We start from the raw sequence: 10,931 nt of genomic DNA, 5'->3' as shown, positions 1-10,931 counted from the left end.
AGAACTGTGAAATAACTACTTCTCAAAATATAAAACAGAAATGTACCAGGAATGAAGCAACTTCTGTCAGAAACGAAACAAAAAGTGACGAAAGACGCGATCGCAGCGCCGCTAGTTCGCGTGACCACCACTTCGGCCATCTCCCGAGCGGAGCTGCGAAACTGAAGTATGTCTACGAACGTTGGGAACACTAGTGGTATGCATGGGAATACCCACGGGAACATAGAGTTTCTCACTATAATACCTAGAGGGAAATCTGGCGCCACCGTCTATGGGAGTTTCTTAAGGGGGCACCGTGCCGTCATGGGAATGACGGTATATGTGTCTGCGAGGCTCGTGTTGGCTGGTGTTGTAAGAGGCTTCGTCTAAAACGTGGATATGGCTACATAAATAACGCGCTCTCAAAGTAAAATCCTAATGAAATGTTTCTATTCACGCATATTACATCTTTACTCACCCACAGTGCATGATCAAGCGAAGAAAATCAAGAACAGACGACCAACTATTTCAGAGCGAGTGCGAACCTTGTCGTCTGTCCTCCAACTTTAGCGGCCCGCTGATATTTTTTACGTAACATATAGTCGTACACGCAATAACAAGTTTTCATAGTTAAACAAAACATGTTTTCGCGTAATAATAAAGCTAAAACAGCTTTTTACGCGCTGTTTTAGTAGGAAATGAATCATTGTGACAGACTGAACGGTACTTGCCAGGCGCGTCTTCAAGGTGTCCTGTCTCTCCGAGAACGATGTCAATCCGAAGTCACAATATACCGGCATTCCCATGCATACCACAGCGCAGCAACGCCAGATTTCCCTCTAGGTAATAGTGAGAAACTCTATGCACGGGAATGCCGGTATTTTGTAACTTCGGATTGGCATCGTTCTTGGGGAGCCAGGCAAGCACCGTTCCGTCTGTCACATTGATTAATTTTCAACTAAAACAGCACGTAAAAAGCTGCTTTAGCTTTATTATTACACAAAACCGTGTTTTGTTGAACTATGAGAACTTGTTATTGCATATACGATTATATGATACGTAAAAAGTATCAGCGAGCCGCTAAAGTTGGAGGACAGACGACAAGATTCGTGCTCGTATTGGAAGAGTTTGCCGTGTGTTCTTGCTTTTCTTCGCTTGGTTATGCATTTTAGGTGAGTACACTTCAATGGAAGATGTAATATGCGTGAGGGGAAAAATTTTATGAAGATTTTACTTTAAGAACGCGTTATTTGTGTAGTCACATCCACGTTTTAGACGAAGCCTTTTACAACACCAGCCAACGCAAGCCTCACAGGCACATATGCCGCCATTCCCATGACGGCACAGTGCTCCTTAGGAAACTCCCATAGACGGTGGCGCCAGATTTCCCTCTAGGTGTTATAGTGAGAAACTCTATGGATTGATTTATTTATTTATTGATTGATTGATTGATTGATTGATTGATTGATTGAAACTTTTATTAGAAGGGATAGCCCGAGACCTACGATAGGGGTAAGGGATCAGGTGAAAGGAAGGATGCCTGCCTCCTTCGCAAAGGACAGCAAAGCGTTAATTCTTCTGATGGCATCTGCTTGCGGTGCTACCCAGTCTTCGTACGATGCTCCCTTTTGAGGTAGGGTGTGCTTGTCCGTGAGGGTAGCTGTGACAGGGCAGGACGGGATCAGATGTTTGAGATTGACGTTGATCGCAGGGCAGTTGGAGCATTCCACTTGTGTTCCTCTCCACTTGCTCACAACATCCGGTGTAATAGATGCCTTAGCTCTTGTTTTGTGGATGAAAACCTGGGCTGTTCTGGGAAGGCGAGTGGGAATGGGAGGAAAGATGCTAGGAATAGGCTCCTGTAGAAGAGCCTTCCTCTCGTATTTAAACCGGGCAATCTTGTGATCTGGTACAACGACGGATGACGCGGAGCTATTAGCCCCGAGAAAGAGGAATGGCGCCGCCTGGCGGTAGCTTCAGATGACATCACGGCCAGGACTCGAGTTTCGGCAGGCGCCCAAATAACGTGCGCTCGCTTCGTCGCACCGCGTAGCACGGTGTTTGCGTTCGCTTTTTGCTTGCAGCAAGCTTCCGATGCACGACGAAAACAACAGGGATCGTGTGTCAGGTAAGCAAACAACATTTGTGCGTCCAATCGTCCTCAATGCGCGAACAAGAAACGCACGCGCTCCGTCGCGCACGCTTGGAAAGCGGTGCTCGGGCTTTCGGATATAGTTTCACAAGAGTTCTCCGCATGCGTATGTGTCCGACAGCGTTTTCTTTGGCACTGCCCCAAACTTTCTATCTAAGCACAGTGCCAAGAGCGCTGTCAAGTCTCGCGAAATCTACCGAAAGTGACACTACATCCGAAAGTGATCACCATAGAAAATTCCACCCTAGCTGTTGTGTCAGTTTTCTTGTATGCTCACTGACGCACCTTGTTCAATTTCATGTTTACCTCGTAATAGCTAGCTGTTATCGTTCCAGTTATGTACACGAACGAGTTGAAGGTGGTAAATGCTGGAGTTTCCTGCTGGCCGCTCGTCTCAATTCGTGCAGCGCCGCAGCAGCCGCGCTGTCACATGTATTAGTTTACATAACCTGCTTGTAAATTATTTTTGTTCGCAGTTGCATTACCGCTGAGCAGCATCAACCGGTATGTGGACTAGGCGTGCGAGACGAGCCGGTGCCTCACTGAGGCGGAGGAGGTTTATTATGCGGGCCACGTCTTTGAGTGCGCCGTCAAAACAGCTGAGAACGCTCGCTTCGACTTTCTGGCGTTCGTCATGCAAACAACTGCTATCAACAGTGCTCCTCATAAAGTGAAGATTACTGTTTGCGACGACGCGGTGGTAGATCGAGCCAGCTGTTCGTGCAAAGCAGGGTATGACTACTCGATCACTGGCCGGCTGCTGGGAAGAAACCTTGTCCAAGCATATTTTTAATCACACATCTGAGGTTGTGTGAGGTGTAAGTAAGGCTCATGCCTTCCAATATCTTTCATAGGCAGCTACAGGTAGCAAAATGTAATGTTTATTGCACCAAACCTTGCGACTCTTTTGAATAGACTCCAACGTGTCTTCAAGGCATTTCTCCAGCTAAAAACATTTGCTGCTAAGGATATGTTGCTTTGAAACCTTTAAACAGTGTCCGCTGTTCAAGCGTAGGTGTCATGACTGCCACAGCAATTAATTATCCAAGCATCTCTGTACTTTGCATCCAAGACAAAAAAGATTTTATCTGCTTCATCATATTTCTTGTGCATACCAATTTTCTGCATGCTACAGTGAATGTTAATTGCACATTATTTCAGCAACAGAAGCCATGTTGGAGCCAACCATAGAACCAGGATGTTCCACTTCTGAGCCAGCACCCAGAGACTTAACACTCATTGGTTCTTTGAAGGAGTTAAAAAGTTTTCTTGGCATCAGGGGTGAAGTGGCAACAGAAGAGCTACTTGAACACTTGCAGGAAAGCAAGAGTCACGAAGACATTATAATGATTGAAAAGTTAACACGAGATCAGGCAAAATCTAGTCTCTGGTTGCGCCGCAGGGTAGGCATGATCACAGCTTCTATTGCCGACAGCATATTTACCCGTGTAAAGATGTTGAGGACAAAGATGGACCCGCATGATTTGAGACCCTTGCTAAAAAAAGTGATGCGGCAGAATAATGTCCGTACAGCAACAATGTGTCGTGGCAGTGCACTCGAAGGCAGTGCAAGAAAATGTTATCAAAGCCAGCGAGCCACTCATGAGAATTTGGTTGTGAGGCAGTGTGGACTTTTCGTTATGGAAGGCCGTCCTCACGTGGGTGCAAGTCCAGATGGATTAGTAAAGTGCAACTGTTGTCCTGAGCGGGTACTGGAAATCAAATGCCCTGAATCCATGAAAAAATTCTTGCAAGAGAATATGAAGAAAAAGAAAAAAAAGGCTTTGACGCATAACCTAAAGCGTGCAACCACATATTTCTGCCAAGTGCAGGTACAAATGGGCATCACGGCACTTCAGCATGCAGATTTGTTTGTGTTTGTCAATGAAGAAGATAATATTTGCATTCCAGTGCTATTTGATGAGGCATAGTTCAGCGATGTAGTTGAAAGACCTTCCTATTTCTTTGAGCAGTACATACTGCCACATGTTCTTTCTACATGAACTGCCTTCTTTCAGTTGCACATGCATTTTTTTATGCATTGCACATAACCAAACTGCAGCCTCCCTTTTTAAGGCACAAAATTACTGATATATGAGGTTTAACATTACAACGTAACAAAAGGCTTATTAGGGATGGTGTCGGGGGACGTTTTACATCAATATTAGGTTTGCTAGAACATGACTAAAGCAGGGTATATAAGCATTTTGCTTATTTTTTGCTCTCTCGGTAGGAACAGAACCGAGAAATGAACCTGCGACTTCATGTTCAGCAACAGAATGCCATTGCCAAGTTAATTCAATACATAAAAAAATTGTATGTGCAATCAGAGAAAGCACTCCTAGAAAGTTTGGAGACATCTGCAGTTTGAGTGCTTTTACTGATGTTCAGTGCAGTCCACTGTTAAAAGGAGCAATGAAATGTGCGGCCTTTGCTTGGCTGTCAACCTAGCTGTATGTCGCTGCGGAAGCAATCTTAGTGCACTGCACAGGTATGTCGAAAGGGGTGAGAGCCAACAACTATAAGTTATCTGCTCCAAATCTAGGTGATTGTACTGCTTCTAGAAAGGAAAATCTGGAGATGTTGTGCACTAAAGTGTTTCCTTTAACAGTGGACCCCTCTGTACAGTGAGCAAGAAAATGTAAACACGGTAGCATGCTGTAGCACACAAAAAATTAGCATTATGTCACTATTAAAACACATTTGTGTGTAAACAGCTGAGTCGTGTAGTGGCTAGAGCAATTTGTGATGCGACCCCGAACCATAACTGACACTCGAATGACAGACTAGGAATCACAGGCAATGCATTTTTCTATGTGGCATTCTATGCATTTAATTTTTGGGTCACTGCATTATGCGATGCGACTGTGATATCGTAAATATAATTGTGATATCAGAAACTCATCCTGGGGAATAACAGTAGTCATTTGTGGTTTAAGTTCCATGCCCAGCTTTCTACAAGGGTATCCAATCACGCTTGTATTTGCATTTTGTGTTAATTCACATGGGCTTCCATTGATACACTGATAAGTGCAAAGGCACCGTGTTAGATGCTCTCATTTTTTTGTCTACTGCTTATGTGGTCATGTCTGTGGGATATTTGGCTGATACTGTGATACTATGGTAGCCAGACAATTGCTGATCATTACAGCAGGCGTAAAAAATGGAGATTTACGTGCCAAAACCACTTTCCGATTATGAGGCACGCCTACAGTAGGCGTCTGTAATTTTCAACATTTTTTTTCGTTTTCGGCTGGTGTTTGTTTTGTGATATAGTTGGTATGGCAACTAGCACGACTGTGTTGTGAAGATGAACAAGTGCCTCCTGCAATTAAATGTTTGGCTGACTTGTGTTTTGTGAAGCAATTGTGATATGAGAATGCTATAACTGTGATATCAGAAAGTCATTCCAGGGAATGACAGTAGTCACTTGTGGTTTATATTATAGTCCATGCTTAGCTTTCTACGTGGGTATCCAATTATGCTTGTATGTACCTTTCGTGTTAACTCACATGGGCTTCCAATGATACAATGATAAGTGCAAAGATGCTTTCAACATGCTTTGATTTTTTTGTCTACTGCTTATGTGGTCATGTTTGTGGGATATTTGGCTGACATTGTGATACTATGGTATCCAGACAACTGCTGCTCATTACAGTAGGCGTCTGTAGTTATCAATTTTTTTTTAATTTTCGGCTGGTGTTTGTTTTGTGATACAGTTGGAATGGCAACTAGCACGACTGTGTTGTGAAGATAAACAAATGCCTCACGTAATTAAATTTTTGGCTGACTGTGTTTTGTGAAGCAATTGTGATGTTAGAATGCTATAACTGTGTTATCAGAAAGTCATCCCAGGGAATGACAGTACTCACTTGTGGTTTATGTTCCATGCCCAGCTTTATACGTGGGTATCCAATCATGCTTGTATGTGCATTTCGTGTTAACTAGCATGGGCTTCCATTGATACAAGGATGATAATTGCAAAGGCACTATGTTACAAAGATGTTCTCATTTTTTGTCTGCCGCTCATGTGGTTATGTATGTGGTATATTTGGTGGTTACTGCAATACTAATAGTAGGGCAGCCAGACAACTGTGGCACAGTACAGCAGGCATATGTAGTCTTACTTGTTTCGTTTCTGGCTGTTGTTTGTTTTGTAATTGGCATTAACTGGCATTACTGTGTTGTGAAGACAAACAAGTGCCTCACCCAGTTAAAATTTTAGTTAGCTGCACACTTTAACACTACTGTGATAGTGTAAGGGATTATATCAGAATGACACCAGACAAACAGTTTCCATGAACAGTTCCTTTTTGGTTTGGCAATTGCTTGGCTTGCTTCGGGCACTCGGGCCGTTTGTTTCCTGTGACATATAGGGTTTCTGTTATTGTGGTAGAGAAAGAATGCAATTTTCAGGAGCACTACATTTTCTAGTTCTGATGTATTGCCGCCTATTTTGTCCAACTGTTATACTGAAACAAAGATATGCTGACAAGCATTACTGTGGTATGTAGTGATGTAACTGCATTATGAAACAGGACAACAGTGAAGAATGCAGGCACACTATTTTACAGATTGCATTTCTCATAAAATATACAAATTGAGATTGGAATTATTGAAATAAATGCAAGAGTCGTGCATTTCTGGTGCTCAGGAAAACTAAAGCTGGTGCTTCTTGAGAAGAAGCACAAAATCTGTTTTTCCAGTTTGCTTTACTAACCTATTAGTAGTGGGCAGTTTTGAAATAAAACTAGTTAAAAGGTAGCAATTGGAAAAGGTAAAAGTAATATTCTTGCATGCATATTATTTTTCAAAGCATACTCCATGAGTACTGCATTTAAAGGTCTTCAGCTGCTGAAGCAGTTTTATAGTAGCTACAAAAATTAGGTGTTCGCACATGGAAAAGTATGCCACGAAGCAAAGGCTCAAAGGCAGTCCATGCTAGATGGTGTTTACTGTATAGTATCTTGTTGTACAAATTCTGCAAGCTCGTTGCCCATTTTGTTGACACGATCACTGCATTATTGTATCTCCAAAACATAAGGAGAGGTTGCTACCAGACTGTGCCATACCATGCAGTCTTTTTTACATGAACAAGTGTGCTGCTTTTTGCCATTAATGTAACTGCCCAAGGTCTTTTTTACAGGTTTGACAGCGCATGTTATTGGTCCTGCTCTTCCTTTCGTGTTCTTGGCAGGGAATAAAAATATTTCCAAGCTAGCAGTAGTACTTACTATGCCAAATTAGATGAACAACCTGAAAGCTGATCACTTTTGGTACTTATCTGTGCATATGTACTGCTACAACAACAATACAGTATGACAGACATTTCCGTGTGTGCTTGTATAAGCCTAAATAACTACAATCTCCACAAAACTTGTGCAGAACGGCTCTCTTAAAAAAGAAAGGCTTTTCTTAGTACTCTAAATCATACAAACTAGAACTACAGACACTGCTGATGGTATTTTGTGCATTTTTGGTGTTTGAGGACCACCACACTTGTTACACACAGAAATTTTCCTTACACTCAGACTATCCACAGTGTAAGTGTGCACATTGACAAAAATTTCACACCTTGAGTGGCTCCTTGGATAGATTTTTTTTTCATTTTTAGACAATTCGTTCATCACATTTGTTAAATATCACACTTTGCCTGGCAGCTCACAAAGCTAATTGGTAAGAGCCAGCAATCACTGCAGAATTACTTCGGAAAGAGTTAACCTAATAAATTCGCGCACCGACATTATCAGTTGAAAAGGAACTTGTTGTTACTGAACAATGGCCTTGAGAGATTTACAGTTTCAGCAATTATTTTGAATATGCTGTCAATGTATGGCACAAAGTCGAGATCAAACCGATTTTTTTAAAATGCGGTACAGTTTCATCCTTTGGATGGCCCTCTCCACATGTACTCGGGCGCTTGCTATGGATTGGTTTCTCCTAGCTTCCTCTGCAGTGAGCTGTTTTTCCATGAGGAATGGAGGTCTCATCATTTTAATGTTTTTTTCTTTGCAAAGTTCACCGATTAGGAAGTCTTTATCTACCATCACACTGTCAACATGGGGAATAAACTTGTCAAGAACTCTGCACTCCTTTGTGATGTATGTGTCAGACGCTTTCCCTTCGTATGCCGGACTACATAGCTAATTAAGCCTCCTGGTGTCTCACTCAGCAGGACCTTTGCAGTGTACGTGCGCTTATAGTGGCTGTATGTGAGGAGCCTTGACACTAGATCTTTTGGGCGCTCAATTTCTATTTCAGTGCAGTCAAGCACCATCCTCGTGTCTTTGTATTCTTTGAAATACATCGTGAGACAGTTCACTACTGCGGTCTTCGTTGGCCAGAAAATTGCATGCTCAAGAATGCTTGCTAGAATTGCAATTGAATCCTTGAAAATGTTCGACACAGTTGTACGGTGGACAATAAACAACACCGCCAACAGAAAATGTTAAGTCATGATAGAGCTTCATGTATGTGAGGAGCACAGCATCATCATCACTTAAGGATAAGCTTCGCGTTCCTTGACGCAACCGCATTTCTGTGTATAGTTCTGTTATGTTGTAGAACAACTCGAAAGAGCCTATGCCTGTGAGGACAACAAGACCATGCTCATCGGGCACTTTTGCCATTGTGATAAGCCGTTCTCTTCCAAATAGGCTGTTTCTAGTGTCGACCTGAATTCCAATTTCTTCAGACAGCTCCTCAGCCTCGGCACATGTCTCTGAAAAAATGAAAGGACAAATTGAGCGTAACAATAACATAAATTATAGCAGTCGAGTATTAATTAGTATTACGAACAGCTGCGCTGTTTCCTGGATACCTTCTGATATTGGAGTGCAATCACCTGGACTCGCAGCCGGAGCTTCTGGAGGATAGAAATCTAAAATAAAATGAAACCAACTAAAAAGAGCAAAGTACTATACACAACAGTTAATGACGGGGGTGCCCAAATGCAACACAAATTTGGCACATCAAATTTAGTAGCACTTAAGGCATAAACATGCCATCGCACTCTCCTGGTTCTCTCTCTTCGGCCAGTGGTGCATCAAGTTCCAACATCGCGCTGCTCGAGCTTTCCTCTGCGCCTTCTTGGTATTTTTCTCCAGCATCAGTGCAAATGAAAGATGTCTGTGGCAGCTGGTAAGAGCGTATGGGAATGCCTCTTTCCCCTGAAATTGAAATCCAAGCTTTTCTGGAGATTTTATTAAGAGATAACATTAATGCCACTTCCGACCGCGATAGAGGCCGATCGGGATCGAAATTATCGATCACGATTGACTCACTTTGGTAGCGGTCGCGAGGGGCCAATCGCGATCGATAATTTCGATTCCGATCAGGCTGGATCGCGGTAGAAAGTGCCCAATGTGGCATACGTTTAAGATAGCTGCGGAGCTCTTTTAATACGTATAGAGTAATGACTCGTTGCTACAGTGAATTAAACAATGGAGGAAGCGCTCGTGCGGGTACAAATGCGCGATCAACATTGCTTCTGCATAATCAAACGCGGGCGATAGGAGTTCCGCCGTGAGTCAATGTGTTACCCTGCTCGCTCCTACACCGAGCAACGCCGGAGCAAGCGACAGCACATTTCGCCTATTCTGGCTATCACAGATCGTTTTCGATTATTTCTGGCATCTACACATATATGTGTAAACGACTTGTTATTGCTAACCGCACAGAGAATCAATATCGATACACTTACGCCGTCTTATCGCCGCTCGCACAAGCGGCCGCCTCGCATCGTGTGGGCGTACAGGCAGGTTGACGGACGGAACTTCTTCCGGCGACAACTTTCCGTACTTGTAACCTGGTAATAAAGTGACAGACACGTTGACTGCATGCAAAGAACCGAAAAGTACACCCGAAATGGCATTACCTATCGTCTTGTATACGGGATATACAAAATCCTCTTCTATGAAGTGCTTGCTGCAGACGACGGCGTGTTTTGACGGCAGCTTGCCCATTCTAAGCTTTATTAACCAAACTTTCTTCAGCTTTGTAGACTTCGGATAAAAGTAAAAACTTACACCATCGTCCTTGCGAGATTTACATTGCGGAGCAGAGCAGTAAGTCACCATCGTATCGCACAAAAGCGGGCGCGGGCGGTGCAGATATAGGAGATCGTCGGCGGCGTAGCAGGCAAGTCCTTGCCGTGAGGTCACATCGCTGCGACTGCAGCGACGCCAGTGTTCGTTCTCGGGGATAATAGGTGTGGTCCAGCAGGGACGGGCTCACTTCACGGCTGCGATGGCCAGTCTTCTCTAATTTTCTCGCCTGCAGCTTCATGGGCTGCTCTGTTACCCGCGCTCCCCTCATATTGTGACCCGGTGTCCAGTGTACGAAAATGCGTGCATGTCTATTGTCCCACAGGTGGCGACAGGCTTGTTTTATGCGGTGCGCTATGGTAGCCGTGTAGGATCGGGAGTTCAGTTGCTTGACGGCGTCTTGACTGTCGGTGTAGATATGAACAATGCCTTCTGTGCGCGTCTCACAGAGTTGAATGGCTTCTTCGATGGCCAGTAGCTCAAGATCGGTGGCTGTCCAGTAAGCATAGCCGCTGTGGCTCACGGCGTGTGCTTGCCCATTTTCTCTGTAAAAAGTGGTAGCGGCATACATTTTCCTTGAATGTTCATCGTATCGCAAGGCAGCATCAGTATATATCTAGTACACTTTGTTGTCAGTGTGCCCTGCCTTCACCTTTGGTGTTCGCAGGTAGTGGTCTTGGTTCCGTAACCCTTATTTCATATCCCAGGGTGGAAGGAGGGGATCCAGCTCTGGCAGGTGCAGGTTGGTGCCATGC

At 43.7% G+C, this 10,931-nt stretch overlaps 2 pseudogenes; one reads left to right on the top strand and one right to left on the bottom strand.

Moving 5' to 3' along the window:
• Window positions 1–3,303: 3,303 nt before the first annotated feature.
• Window positions 3,304–4,134, top strand: LOC142588557 (uncharacterized; annotated as a pseudogene).
• Window positions 4,135–7,877: 3,743 nt separating this feature from the next.
• LOC142588556 (uncharacterized) lies at window positions 7,878–8,772 on the bottom strand (annotated as a pseudogene).
• Between the last annotated feature and the right edge of the window lie 2,159 nt (window positions 8,773–10,931).

The sequence above is a fragment of the Dermacentor variabilis genome, chromosome 7 (genome assembly GCF_050947875.1).
Source record: "Dermacentor variabilis isolate Ectoservices chromosome 7, ASM5094787v1, whole genome shotgun sequence".
NCBI classification, from domain to species: Eukaryota; Metazoa; Arthropoda; class Arachnida; order Ixodida; family Ixodidae; genus Dermacentor; species Dermacentor variabilis.
Note: the sequence above shows the minus strand (reverse complement) of the source record. Positions and strands in the feature narration are given on the sequence as shown.